We start from the raw sequence: 15,000 nt of genomic DNA, 5'->3' as shown, positions 1-15,000 counted from the left end.
TGAGACAAACGAGTATCCATTCGTTAGACAATAATCCGTACAAAATTACTTCTGAATAGATTAGAAATAGTCCTTATTCATCAGATGTAGGTAAGAAATAAGCAACAATACGTGTTCATTGTGAGCATGAAGGAAGAAGAAGATGTTGCCCACTTCATTGGCAGGAGCCCGGTTCTCGGGGAGTACAGGCGACGGTTCTTAGGCAGGAATCTGCTCTCATGGCCAAAAATGAAAGATCTTCTGAATGGTGAGAATTGGCAGTGTGTTGGTGCATATTGCTCTGATGCATGGAGATATAGATACTATCTAACAGCTCAATTCAACCACTGATAGTAATGTTCGCACTTTGAACACTATTGCACTGTCTCTGGATGATCGGAACTGTATCAAAGTATATTTATATGGAACATTGTCAATAATAACAAATTTCTCAACTCACCCTGATGGTCATTGACCAAGGGTTAAATGCTTACATGGATTGGAATTTATCAATTTGTAATGTGTATTATTCTAGATTGATAAATAAAAGCTATTCTATTCTATTATTCTATATTCATATGTAAGAAATACATTGGAACAGTGTCAATAAATTGAATATATATAGATATAAATAACTAGGCTAGCCTAGTATAGACAAAAAAGTTTATCAGAGATTGACAATGATGTAATAACCGAAACCGGTCTTTCTAAGTATCAATAAATCTGTGGTTTTTTGACAATTTCTCAGTCTTTCTCATTCAATATGAATAATTACCACAATATCAACTTTTCAACTACACAGAAACAAAAAAGTTTCATCAAAAGTCAATGTTAAACTCTTGAAAAGAATACAGCAACAATTCGACCAGATATTCCCTTAGATTCTTTGCAAACATTCTTGGATCTTCTAATATTTGGAGACTGCTTGGTAACTTTACAAAACACTTTTTACCCCTGTATATATTTCGTGAAAATATATAATCTGTGCCTCTCTATTATACGACCAAACCTTGTATTATAACCGTGAGTGTTATTTATCAAGTTTGTGTCACCAAAATTTTTGAAAAAGACAATAACATCTTATTTATCTCTTTCCTGTAGGGCTACTTTTTATTTTTATAGAAATAGAAAGAAAAATAGAAATCTCAGTACGAAAATGGCATCAATGTCCGAAACATGTTGTGATTAAATAATTCATAAAGGGTACTAAGATTTCTATTTTTCTTTCTATTTCAATAACATATTATATGTATTGTGAAAATTCCCAGGTCTGAGAAAGGTAATTTTACAGAATCAGTTCTATTGAGGTTCAGCATAATGACTTGGAGGAATATGCGGCGCAGTGAAATGGGGGGAGATCAGCCAATTACAGTGATTGATAGAGTCATAGGTAAAAGCGCAGTTGCAAATTTGTCAGTCGTCTGACTGCTTCCAGACAGGAAACTTCGCACGTGTAGCATGAGCACATGAACAGTCACTAGAAGTTGGAGATCGCTGGCTGCTTCAAAACGGCAACATCGCGCCTCTGTATCCCTCCCGCTGTATGCTTTCTCTGCTGGGTATGTCCATCCCAAGTAAGAAGTAATTTTGCACAGAGTATGAGTAAACAGATCTGTGGTTATATCCATTCGAATATCCAAGTGCAGTAGTATTTGTTGCTCTATGGTGCAGGCAAACATTTCGGAAACAAGATGGCTGCCAAAATTTGCAGGGTTTTATTATTTAGCTTGTTATTTGGTAATCATTCAGTATACTTTTCTCAACACTCGATCGCAGAACTATAGAGAGGTCACGGCATTTAGATGAAAACGGTAGAGGTCACGAAATTGTGCGCAGAGGCCAGCCAGCTGGATTGCGTCATCGCCACCAACCGACGTTTTCAACACCACCTATTGGCAATTTATGAAACTTATCTGTTAAAAACAGATGATTGGATATAAAATGACATCAGCTACACCATAAATTTAGCACAAACATGCGCGTGACACCTACCGTCTTCTTCTATATACCGTGTTCTTCTATATACCGTGAGAGAGGTCCACGTTATAATGGCAGTGTTCAATTAGAAATTGTATTGCTATTCTTGTCTAGCATTCAACAAACCGGATAGCGTTATCTCTTTCTCGCTTTGCTCTGTTGCCAGAATGTTTTTTAACAATGTAGAAATAAATGTTTTTAATTTCAACATTTAATCTTGGTTATGAAAATTCATTATTAAATCATTGAAAAATATAATTTCATGCTTGATGAAATATTATTTAAAACGAGAATGAACAGTTTATTACATCAATAAACCTGTATCAGCTACCATCTATAGAAGGCATTGACAAGACAGAGGATCTGCAACGTTGTTCTCCTATCTTTTTCCACTGCCATTATAACGTGGACCTCACTATAAATATTATTGCACTATAGTGAGGTCCACATTATAATGGCAGTGTACGATTGACAATACTGTTGCTGTCCTTTTCTATCATACAACAAAACAGATAGCGCTATCTCTCTCTCGCTTTGCAATGTTGTCTATTTGCCAGAATATTTCATATTTACTTTTGACAGTGACTGTACAAAACTGAACAAACCATATTCTCAGCCACCATTTTTTTCTTCATTCTATCAAAATACTTGAGTACACAAGTCATATAATTGGTTTAAATTTATTTTTGAAACAATGTAATAATTTTTAAACATTACCGTATGAGAAACACAAATTAAAATACCTGAAATGACATTTTAAAAGTTGATAACTAACCATCCTAGACTTCATCCATGCTTAAGTTAGCCTACCCGTATAGGTTAGATCTACTCGTACCGGTATAAATAATATTGAAAAGTTATTTCAGAATTAATCCATTGAAATTACTTATTTTCAAATAGGATTTCTATTTTTCTATTATTTTAAAAGGAAATTGGAATAGAATACCTACCAAATAACTCAATTTCTGTTGTTTTGAAATTCAGATTGTTGTATCACAGCTTTTCAAATTAGCTGCCATTTCAGGTTTGTATAAAAATAAAAATCTGATCTCAGTCATGAAAGCAAATTTTTGAATCAAATTATGGAAAAATATATTTTCTTGATCAATTTGACATTAAATTGTTTATTTTATCAAGGAAATGATAATTATTATTAGATTAAATTTAATGGGATGAATTGAGTAACAGTTGTGTACAGTCAGTGGCAAAATGGAGGGACTTGGCAACGTTTTTCTCCTATCTTTCTTCACTGCCATTATAACGTGGACCTCACTATAGGAACTTTTCGCAGAACAGCCTATCCCTGCATGCCGTGCGGAAAACACTTTCTCCTATAAAAATGATTTTCAAATTTTTATTTCTGTAGAACAGAAATTTTAAATTTACTCCTGTAGAACAGGATTTGAATTGTTCACAGGTCTCTTCCCTTTCTCACTTTGTGCTCCAGCTCTATCATACAATTTCCCAACTCACTCTTCTCCCACGTGCTCCCATTTCCTATGTAGGCCACAAAAATGCGCCTAAAGAAATGCTGCTAGTCTTGAATCGAAAGCAATATCACGAAACTCGAAATAATTGATTCTGAATATGAGTGGCTTCCTCACAGCATTGTTTTTTTTTTCGATGGAATCCTTCCATTTTGTAGTGCGTCTCATTCATAACTACATGGACTACATTCGAAACGAACTGTCCTGTTGTAATGGTATTCATGAATTGTAATTTATTGTAATTATAATTGTATCAATTTTTGGTGATGTGTTCATCATTATTTTGGAGAAGAAGCTACAGAGCCCGACATAAAAACCTGACGATTTTTGAGGGATAATAACTAAAGTGTGTTTAGTACAATTAAATCATATAATATATCAAATTGAAGATCAAATTTTGCAATTTTTATTGAATTACAAAAGATATCAAAATTCAACCTGGTATGCGGAGCAATCACTCGATCCCTTAAAGGTAGAGCCGGGAAGAACAACTTGATCAAATTTTATAGAGCCATGGCGATACCCACTTTGACTTACGGAAGTGAAGCATGGGTGCTGAAAAGGAAGCTTGAATCAAGAATACAGTCAGCAGAGATGCGATTCCATAGACAAGTCAAAGGATGCACAAGAGAGGATCGGATTCGGAATGAAAATATAGGAAGAGAATGTGATGTCCAACCAGTGTTGAGTTTGATAAAAACATATAGAAATAAGTAGTCAGATCATGTCCTTAGAATGCATGAAGACCGTTTCCCATTGAATGCCCTACTCCACAAGCCAATAGGCAGAAGAAGTATTGGTAGACCGAGGAAGAGATGGACGCCGGAACAGGCTTGAAAAGCCTAATCCATGACGACGATGATGATGATGATGATATTGAATTACATAGATTACTCACAACGTTCTTTACTTGTAGATTGTGTCATCCAAATGATTTCCGTTACTTTTCACACACTCACTTTACCTAATTCTAAAATTTGTCATTGCTCGCTCCGTCATCAATTTATTCCATAGATTCAATTTATCGTTGAATGACTTCCTTTAGCTCTGTGGATTATTGACTGCTCAATAACGGTAATTTTGTTCATTCACAAATCCCGAATGAAAATGATCGTCGTCACTTGAAATAATAACGGAATCCTGGTGGTCATTTTCGAAAGTAGCTCGCTAGCGGCTTTGGCATATTATGCCCAATAATTAGCATTAAGTTGTTGCACTAACATGATCTTATACGGATGGAATTTTAAGTCGGAATGAATAATTCGTCGTACACTCCGATAATAAATGGCTAGCTCAACAGCATGTTTCGCTGCTGAACGTCGTGGAGACCGTGTAACAGCTACTCAGGCGTTCTCACAGTTCGTTTTCGTCCTGTTGGTTTCGTTTTAAAGCGGACAACGTGTTCCTGAAATTCTTTACCCATAACAAGATCGTATTCCTATTGGAAACAGGCGCGTGTCGATTTAAATTATTGAAATGTCCGCGATATAAACGCTGTGTTAAAATAACTGAGTCATTATTCTTAAAAATAATAAGCTTCAATCACAATCGCTTGATGTTCACTTGACCACGACATACGAGCTACTGAAATGGCAAGAATAGACCTGTCGATGTACAACATTCCCAAAGTTAGTAGACAGAGGTTCACTAGTAGGCAGTCTGTCTACTACCGTTGCAACATTCACACCTTTCCAATGACATTGGTTCAAACATAACAATATTACAAAATCGTCAGATTGATAATATGCCGGTTCCTGTATAAGAACCTAGTAACTAGATAATAAAGAAGACGACTCAGGATCAATGTTTTTTCAATTTTGATGTGTAATAACATTAATATAGTTTATAATTATTATCTAAATAAAAATAGTAATCTACGTACGCTTTTTGAAATGATTTAGCCAAAACATGTTTTTGCTATATAATGCCATTATTATATAGCTGAAACAAGTTGTGACTAAATAATTTCAAAAAGGGTACTTAATTTATTTTTCCTCCTCCTACTGTCTAAAGTACTTACTTACTCCCTGAAACATAATACTAAAGTGTCACTTTTTTCTCTCGGTAGTAAAAAACAGAAAAAACTCCCTAGGGAGGAAAAGTGACAGCATTTAAATAACATGGGAAGCATCTCTATTTTAAAAACTTACATTGTAATAGGTAAGAAGGTCTAAGCTCAGATGAGGAAGCATATAGAGTAGTCAGTCATTGAGCCAACTAAATTCAATACCTCAACCAGATTTGATCAACATATTATGAAATATATGTCTGTATGCTAAAATTATTACAACTTCATATCACTTTACTAAAAAAATGTATAAATATTTTTCATATTCCAGCTATTCAAAATACCAGCCAATGATATTCCTTATTAACTAATCAAATTTGAAACGGGAACTTCAACGGGGCCATTGTTGTTACAACTTTTGCTGACAGATAGCGTTGTAGGCGGAGAACTGTGATTACAAGCCAGCTGTATCCGTTACTTTTTAGATTATTTTGTAGCACATTGTTTGGTCACGTAAGTTTTAAAAATTATTTATTTGCGTTTTTATAAAAATGTAGGTGGAGGAAAAATGTTGGTATATCACGAGTGAATATGTTTTTTCTCCCTCAGGAAAATTGTTGCCCTCGACTTCGCCTCGGGCTTCAAACTTTTCCCTCAGGGAGAAAAACAGCACTTTTCACTCTAGATATACAAATAACTATTTAATTTATATTCAGAAGTACCCCTAAGAAAAAAAGACGATTTGATGGCGAATCAACCTAACATAATTTATATTATCTGTTCAATAGTGTGTGAAGATTGAACAGTATGTGAAGATTGAAACCTCAAGTATATTGGAGCTACAATGAAATGTGTAATTGTTCATGACTACATAGACCACGTTCGATAGGAAACATCCAGTTTTGATAATACTGTATTCCATTTTTGATGATGTTCATCATTATTGTTCATCAATTATTCTTATTCTATTCATCCAGTTTAATATTTATTAGAGACTAGAGGCGAAGACTATATTATTTCTGAAATAAGTTTAAATCAAATACGCAGTTCGTGTTGAAGAAGGTAACAAATAAATGCACACTCCTTTAATAAATAGAATTTTGAATGTATAATAAACAATAGAATTCATTTCATATCACATTAAGATCTCACAAACGCCGTTTAGTGAGAGTTCGGAAAATGAGAATAAGAATCTATTCTGCCTTCACCATTTGCATACAATTTTATACTATATACTGTGTATTTCATGTGCTATCTAGAATGTAACATGAGATAGATGAATACTGAATCAAGAATACAATGATACTGTACAATTGAATGGAAAAGACTAAGAAATTGTCAAATAACCACAGATTTATTGATACTTAGAAAGACCAGTTTCGGTTATCACACCATTGTCAATCTCTCAAACTTAAGATTATCAGAGATTGACAATGGTGTAATAACCGAAACCGGTCTTTCTAAGTATCAATGAATCTGTGGTTTTTTGACAATTTCTTAGTCTTTTTCATTCAATATGAATAATTACCACAATATCAACTTCTCAACTACACAAAAAGTGAAAAATACTGTACAATACTCAATCCTTATTAAGTCGATATGGGTATTGATTCAACTTTGGATTAGTGAGTCTACCTCTGTCGAAAAAGTTTCAATATTATACTCCGTGAAAATTCACTTTTGACTATTTTAATTCTATATTTCATTCTTTTCTTATTCTCGTTATATTTTACTTTCTAGTTATTAAAGTTAATATATTTCTCAATTAAGCTCACGATCGGACTCATGTCTTGTGAGCTTTACATTCTCTTGTACTTTGTTTTTTTTTTATTATACATTGAACATGTCAATTTGATTATTTTTGTAATATTGTACAAGAAATGAATAAATTTGAATTTGAATTTGACTGGAGGAACATGCGCAGTAGAGAAAGGTTGGGATACAGCGTCGCGATGTTTCCGACCAACGTTCTCTGATTTCCAATGAGTGTTCAGCTGCTCATGATACGCATACGGGTTTTTCCTCTTTGGAAGCATTCAGTCGATTGAGTCTAATCGACAAATTGGCAACTGCGCTTCCACCTAAGACTATTCATCACTTTAATTGGCTGACCCACTACCTCCGTAAAGAAAGCCATAGTGCATTCGTGTGACGTCAGCACAGGTAGGGCTCCTACACCAATAAAAACACTAGCTGACATAGATCAGCTGAAATCAATGGATTTTTATTGGTGTAGGAGCTCTACCTGTGCTGACGTCACACGAATGCACTACGGCTTTGTTTATCGAGGTAGTGGCTGACCTCCCTCCATTTCACTGCGCCGCATATTCCTCCAAGTCAAAAGTGATTTTGTATTGAGCATAGTTATTATTTATTATACATGTAAAGCAGAATGAATGGTGTAAACGGATACATATAATTGATACTGTAGTTGGTTACAAGATTTGCCATTGGTTGAGACAAAACATGCCCAAAGTGGACAAATCAGATGATAGTAGTTATACCGTTCTCGGCCATCAGAGACTTGGGGCCAGTTGCACGTACGTCGGTTAAATATGAAGATCAACGCTGATGAACAAATTGCCATTAGTTTTACAGTTTTATTTCTGTTGCACAAAGATCGGTTAGTTTTTAACCCCGATTAAGTCCAGTTAACTAATCAAGGTACGGTGTTACAGTCTGACAACACTGCTATTTAGCCGACAGATGTTCTTATTCTGAACAATCAGAGTCATCCATAGGCTTAGGCCCGGTTGCATAAAACCCGGTTAAATTTTAACCGTTATAATTTCACGAGACCCAATCAGAGAAGGCCTTTTTGATTGCTTCTTTTATTGGTTCTCGTTTAATTAATCACGGTTAAAATTTGACCGCTTTTGTGCAACCGACACATAGAATTGAGGTTATGTTTTAGAAGCGGTGAATTTGAAACTGAAAAAAAGACAACAAAAGAAATCATCGTCCAATATTTTTAGAAATAGAAAAGTGTTTGATAATTTAAAATTTAAAAGGAGAAAATCTTCACAGCATTGAAAACTGTAAATGGTAGTAATAGTCCGGCAATGAATGCTCAAAAAAGGGTATAGAAGGAAATGTTTGTAAGACAATTTTTGACCCCGCAGTTCTGTTTAGGGTAGCAAGGAGGTAAACATTTCAAAAGTCCCCACCCCTAGGCCCCGTGCTAAGGGGGTGGGGTGGTTCAAAAGTACCATTTTTTGGTTTTCTCGCATATAACTCGAAAACTATGTATCTTACGAACATAATTGTTATACACAAAATTGAAGTTACATAATTTCCTACATTATTCATCTCACAATTTTCTATATCGGCCCTAGTTTTTTAGATATCCGCTCTTGAAGGTGTGAAATTTTGAAAGAACATGTTTGCCTCCATTTTTTTTCTATAACTTTTTAAAAATCGATGGGAAAAATCCATGCTGATTATGAACTTGTAGAGCATTAAATTCTCTTCAATTTGATGTATAGTTTCACACTTTCCCTACACCTTTTGCAGAAGCTTTAGCGTTGATTGTGGAATCTCCCCAAATTCCCTCCTTCCTCCAAATTTCTTTGTCAATTTGTCTATAGTAGCAAAAATGGAGATTTCACAATCAACGCTAAAGCTACTGCAAGAGGTGTAGGGAATTTCCGAAAAGTGTAAAATTATACATCAAATTTAAGAGAATTCAATGCTCTATAAGTTCATAATAAGCATGGATTTTTCCAATCAATTTTTCAAAAGTTATGAGAGCGAAAATTGAAATAAAATTGGAAGCAAACGTGTTTTTTCAAAAATGTCACACCTTCAAGAACAGATATCCTGGACACTAGAGAAGATATAAAAAACGTTGTGGGATGAATATTGTAGGAATAGTGTAAGCTTCATGCTGTAAGATACATAGTTTTCGAGTAAATGCGAGAAACCAAAAATGGTACTTTTGAACCACCCCCACCCCCTTAGCTCAGTGCTTGTGGTGGGGACTTTTGACATGCTTACCTCCTTAGTACCCTTAACAGAACTGCGGGGTCAAAAATTGTCTTCCAAACGTTTCCCTCTATAACCTTTCTTTGACTGGACTATAATAGATAATTGCATTAATGAGAATAGTGTATGATTATTGAACAAAAATTATGAATTAATTTATAACAATTATTATTGTTCATCCATAATTGCATGTTCAAGCGTCTAGTTTATTAGATGATGCTACTATATTGATGATGTGCTATGTTGTTTAATAGAAATTACATTTTTTACGGCTACTCAATATTGTGTGTGAAGCTATCACTAATTTATAAGAAATTCTTATGAGTGATTGTGATATTTTAATCAATCAATCTTCTATTGTCAAGAACATAAAATGTTACAAACAACGTCATTTTCTACTATAGCTTATACAAAGACCGACAATACAATTAATATTAGTACAAGTGAAAATATACAATATAATAATAGCAGACACTAAGACGCCTACACCATTAACAATATATCATCTTGGACTGTGTCACCTACAAATTTGGAAGAAAATAGCACAAGGACTACCTTATTATTTATCTACCAATGTTATTACATTAGTCTCATTCGTATTGCAAATAATAAATAAATAAATCACAGTTAGGTTTGGTCAGACTCAAAACTCTCACTGAAAACAGGCACCTTTCCAGTAGCAAATCCCTCAAGTGAGTCTTGAATTATTGTGGAACGTCCATCGTTTGAACGTCCACATCAAGTTCATTGTATAGCTTTACCGACATGCATTCCAATTTTTCTAAGAGCTTGTATATTAGTAATTGCTGTCAATTCCAACATTAAGACTGCTTCTTGTGAGTAACTATGTATATCATCATTCATTTACTCTATAATTTCTCAGGTACTTTTAACATGTAAACAACACATAAAGTGAAGGCAGAGTCAATAGCCTTATTCTACGGAATAGTGATTCACATGGAGCTTGGGGTGGTTCATTATAGATAATCCTACAGTCCTCTTTTGCTGTCTGGGAAGTGTGATAATTGTGGAACAGTTTCCCCACAATTGTATGCCTAGCTTATGGCTAGGTGACAAAAACATGAGGGATCCGAGCCCTCATTTACACACATTGAAACATCTCTCATTGGAACAATACCACTCATTGGAACATCATGGCTCACAATAATATGTCTCAGCCTGCGCAATAAAATAAACCTTTACTCAGCTTCGCAGTTATGTATGTCATAAGGCTCCTCCAATTTTAATTTGTGTCGAGCCAAAACCCAAGAGCTTGAGAGAGCCTATGTCGGTTGACCTGGTGTTGAAACTGAACTGTAGATCGTTGGTTTTTGTTAGGCAAGCTTAAACTGTTTGATGCACACCAATCTCTTAAGGCTGTGCAAAGGCTAAAAATAAACTTTCCACTCGTGATATTTTCAAAGTTCTTCGATTTATATATCATCAAGATATCAAAATGGAAAAGTTTTCTCAAGAAAACTTTTGAGATATGAGCGCCTGAAGTTTGAATTTTTGGAACAGAACATTTCAATTTGGGTAAAATATAAATCCATGAGATTTGGAGGATGGATTCTTCATAGTACCTATTGTTGATCTAGTGGACCAAAAAAAATTCTGAAATACAATTTTTGAAAAAGTTATTCAATTAACCAAAATAACTCAACTAAAATTTTGTTGGTTATTTTTAGTAAATTGGATAACTATCTTAAAAATTGATATTTTCAGAAAATTTTGTTTTACTAGATCATGAAGAATCTATCCTCTAAATCTCATGGATTTATATCTCTTACCGAATTTGAAATGTTCTGTCCCAAAAATTAACCTATAGGCGCTCATATCTCAAAAAGTAATGATCAGAAAAAAATGTTTTCCTGAGAAAACTTTTCCATTCTGATAGCTTGATGATATACAAATCTAAAAACTTTGAAAAATATCACTAGAAAGTTTATTTTCAGCCTTTGCACAGCCTTAATTTGGGGGCTTTAGCCAATGCGCTTGTTTCAACCACTGTATCTACACTTTGTTTATCAGAACCATTCACTATTAGACCTAGATCGTCAGCAAAAAGGTAGGACTGGTTGTTCATGTGACAATGCTTATCAAACTTGGTAAGTCATTTTATGTTGATGATAAATAAAAGTGGTCCAGTATGGATCCTTGTGGCACACCTAACTTAACGACTTCACCACTTGAATTTACCATCTCTACAAACAAACTGCATTCTATAAAGTACGTTTAATCCAATATTAATAGAACATATTTTCTTCTCCTTTTTATTCACTCTTTTATCTCTTTTTCTTCTTCTCCTTCTTCTTTTTCCTCTTTTTTTTTTTTCTCCCATCTATTATTTTTTCTCTCTTATTATTTCTCTTATTCCTCTTATTATTTTTCTTCCTCCTCTTTTTTTCTTCATCCTCTTCTTTTCTTCCTCTCTTTCTTTTTCTTCATCATCTTCTTCTTCTCTTCTTCTTTTTCTACTTCTTCTCCTCCTACTTGTTCTTTTTCTTCCTCTTCTTCTTCTTCTTCCTCTTCTTCTACTACTTCTTCTTCTCCTTCTTCTTCTTCTTCTTCTTCTTCCTCTTCTTCTACTACTTCTTCTTCTCCTTCTTCTTCTCCTTCTCCTTCTTCTTCTTTCTCTCCTCTTCCTGTGAAATTGCGTTTGCTTCTATTTGGCGACAAACTGTTTGGGTAAGGAGTGCAACCAAACTCGACCATATTCAAAGCAATTGCCAATTTTTCTCGGCCGGTCAGGTATGAAGACTTAGCAGCGACAGAAAACTCTTTAGCGCTCATCGTTAAAAATCGTATGTGCTTTTTAAGATCGTTGAGAACTGACCTCATCTCATCATCTGCAATATTTTCACGTTCACTTTTATCTAGAGCCCATTTTTCGAGAATTTTGAATAGATCTAGTTCTGAATTCAACGCTAGTGACTCGGAACACAGAAATAATCGAATTGTTTCAGGCTCAACTGGTAAGAGTGAGTCATCTTCAAGAAATTTGTCAGTTTTCTCTTCAATCACTTTGAGACATAGTTCATTGATCTCAGCTATTGTGATCTGCTTCTCTCTAAGGTATTCATAGTATTGTAGTACTCGAACAGGGTGTGAGTATAGAAAATTAGTATGAATTTCATTTTTAAATACTCCCGCACACATTGCAAAAAGTTGCGAAATTTGATACTTCTCACTCGCTACAAGAGTTAGTATCACTTCATCGTAACTATCGAGATCCACTTCACCGGTATAAATAAATTGCTTCATTTTCTCAAATCCTTCAGGTTCCAAATCATCCACCACCACATCTACACAACTTGCTACATAGTTTTCGTAGAATAACGAATAGAACACTTCACTGGCTACAGAAAACATCACCTTATGTCCTTTTATAACAACTTTATCACATCCAACTATGAATCTACAATCACTTATGACGTCACTATCACACAAACGTTTGAATCTATTCCTGAAAAAGTCTTTGTCACATTCACTCAAGTGATTTTTGAAAAGTGGGTTGGAATCCATGTTTTCAGGAAGTTTTTGCCGTTGAAGAGTGAGGATTTTTCATTCTCTCAGTGGTTTTGTAACGTGCCTAGACATGAGAGAGGAAAATATATTGATTCATGTGGTTTTTTGGTCAGAGTGTTAAGCCTCGCACACATACATCGATTTTTGTTCGTACGATATTTTGTCGTCATCATGAATTCTATCATATTAAACAGAATTTGACAGACATAATCTGTTTGAAATAATCTGTTCAAATCTAATAGAATTTATAAGGACGGAAAAATACCGTACGGAAAAAATCGATGTCTGTGTGCGCGGGGCTTTACTTACTGTTGTGCTAGAAAAAATGAAGATAATGATAAATGGATAAGAGTTTGAGAGAATGAGACATACAGTGAAAGGATGAATGGAGAATATGATGGAAGTGAGAAAATGAAGAGAAATATCGAGAGAGAAATGATTTGACTGATTGTATTGGAATAGATGTTAGCGTGAATCAGAAGTTGTTGATGTGGATTTCTCTTACTATGCTTCCTCTTCTAACTCATTCTCATGAACAGAAAACTGTACCTAATAGAATTAATGAGCTTTTAATTGATGAGTTTTTTTTGGTTGAAACAAATAAGAAACTGCTGTCAACGATCTCTTTTAATGCCAACAATACAACAGCAAAATATTGAGAATTTCCCTCATGTTTACTGCATTAAAGTCCTGGACTCAAATAAGTCGAGAACTTATAGACCCGGAGTTTAGAACATAAACCCGTGACTCAGAAAGTTGATTTAGACCCGAGAGCTTATTTCAGTCCTGGACTCTGTAAGTCCAGAACTTATAGATCCCGAGCTCGGAAACCGGCCCTTAAATTTTCTATTCCTCATGAAGTAGTCTCATATCAGTCAGAATACTAACACTGTATATCGAGAATGATATTCTAATGGTGCTTGTCCCAGCATAGACTTATGAACTATCATAGAAAAGATAGCATAAGAATATATCCCATGGTATAAGGCGCTTTATGCTGCAAATTTCACTGCTAACTCAAGCCGATTGTTTTCGGCCCGGTTGCAAAAAAGCCGGTAAGATTTTAACCATGATTAATTTCACGAGAACCAATCAGAGAACGCCATTGAGTAAAGACGGCTTTTCTGATTGGTTGTGAAATTAATCACGGTTAAAATTCAACCGGCTTTTGTGCAACCGGCCAATCAGAGAAGGACTTTCAGTAAAGACGGCCTATCTGATTGGTTCTCTTGAAATTAATCTCTTTTAAAATTCAACCAGGATTTGTGCAACCGGCCAATCACAGAAGGCCTTTTGGTAAAGACAGATTCTCTGATTGGTTCTTTTGAAATCAATCACGGTTAAAATTCAACCTGCTTTTGTGCAATCGGCACCTAGTAGTTATTTTTTCGTAAAGTTATGTAACTCTAGTAGCCTCTCATATTGTGCCGTTCCTACACTCTCACCCGGCCAAAATAGTAATAATAGACAGTAGTCGACTCGAGTTAACAAAAAGTCGACTTAAATTTGGAACATAAACGATCTATACCATGGGATTTTCTTATGCTATCATCTCAGAGGCACTCCTCCCTGCACACGGACAAATCATTCAGGCAGGCAGAATCATTCATGTGATTCATAACTCTTTTATATTTGTGTAAATATGTCATATTTATTAATAAACCAATTGAATTTGAAAGCTTCATGCAACTATTACGTAAATGATCATACAAATGTACAGTATGGAGTTTCACACACAATTCTTGATCAAGGAAATCATAGGTACTACAATGAGATAACAATAAAAACTGTAAGTGGACAAGTCGAATATCGACAAAATGTCCAAATTGAAATCCGCCAGAAGATGGAATTCTGTCAGTAGATGGAAGCACATATGCTGGGTCATTTATATCAGCAGCTTCTCTTTGTCTCAGTACACACAAAGAACATTACATTCAAAGAACTGACTGAATGAAACGGGAAAAGATCGTTACTAGCGCATGCGCAATACGGTGTTGACTGAGACCGAGAGTGTCATATCTTTGTCATTTGTCCAAC

At 34.8% G+C, this 15,000-nt stretch overlaps 1 protein-coding gene across 1 annotated transcript in view; it reads left to right on the top strand.

Annotated features, from left to right (window-relative positions):
- LOC111047331 (BTB/POZ domain-containing protein 3-like) overlaps positions 1-689 on the top strand; it is a 16,923-nt gene extending 16,234 nt beyond the window's left edge. Inside the window, exon 2 of the mRNA XM_022333064.2 lies at positions 1-689. This exon is cut by the window's left edge and continues 1,723 nt beyond it. The gene's annotated coding sequence lies outside the window, so the exon portion shown is untranslated.
- The last annotated feature ends 14,311 nt before the right edge of the window (positions 690-15,000 follow it).

This window comes from Nilaparvata lugens, chromosome 4 (genome assembly GCF_014356525.2).
Source record: "Nilaparvata lugens isolate BPH chromosome 4, ASM1435652v1, whole genome shotgun sequence".
Lineage (NCBI taxonomy): Eukaryota > Metazoa > Arthropoda > Insecta > Hemiptera > Delphacidae > Nilaparvata > Nilaparvata lugens.
The sequence above is the reverse complement of the archived record's forward strand: the minus strand, read 5'-3'. Positions and strand labels throughout refer to the sequence as shown.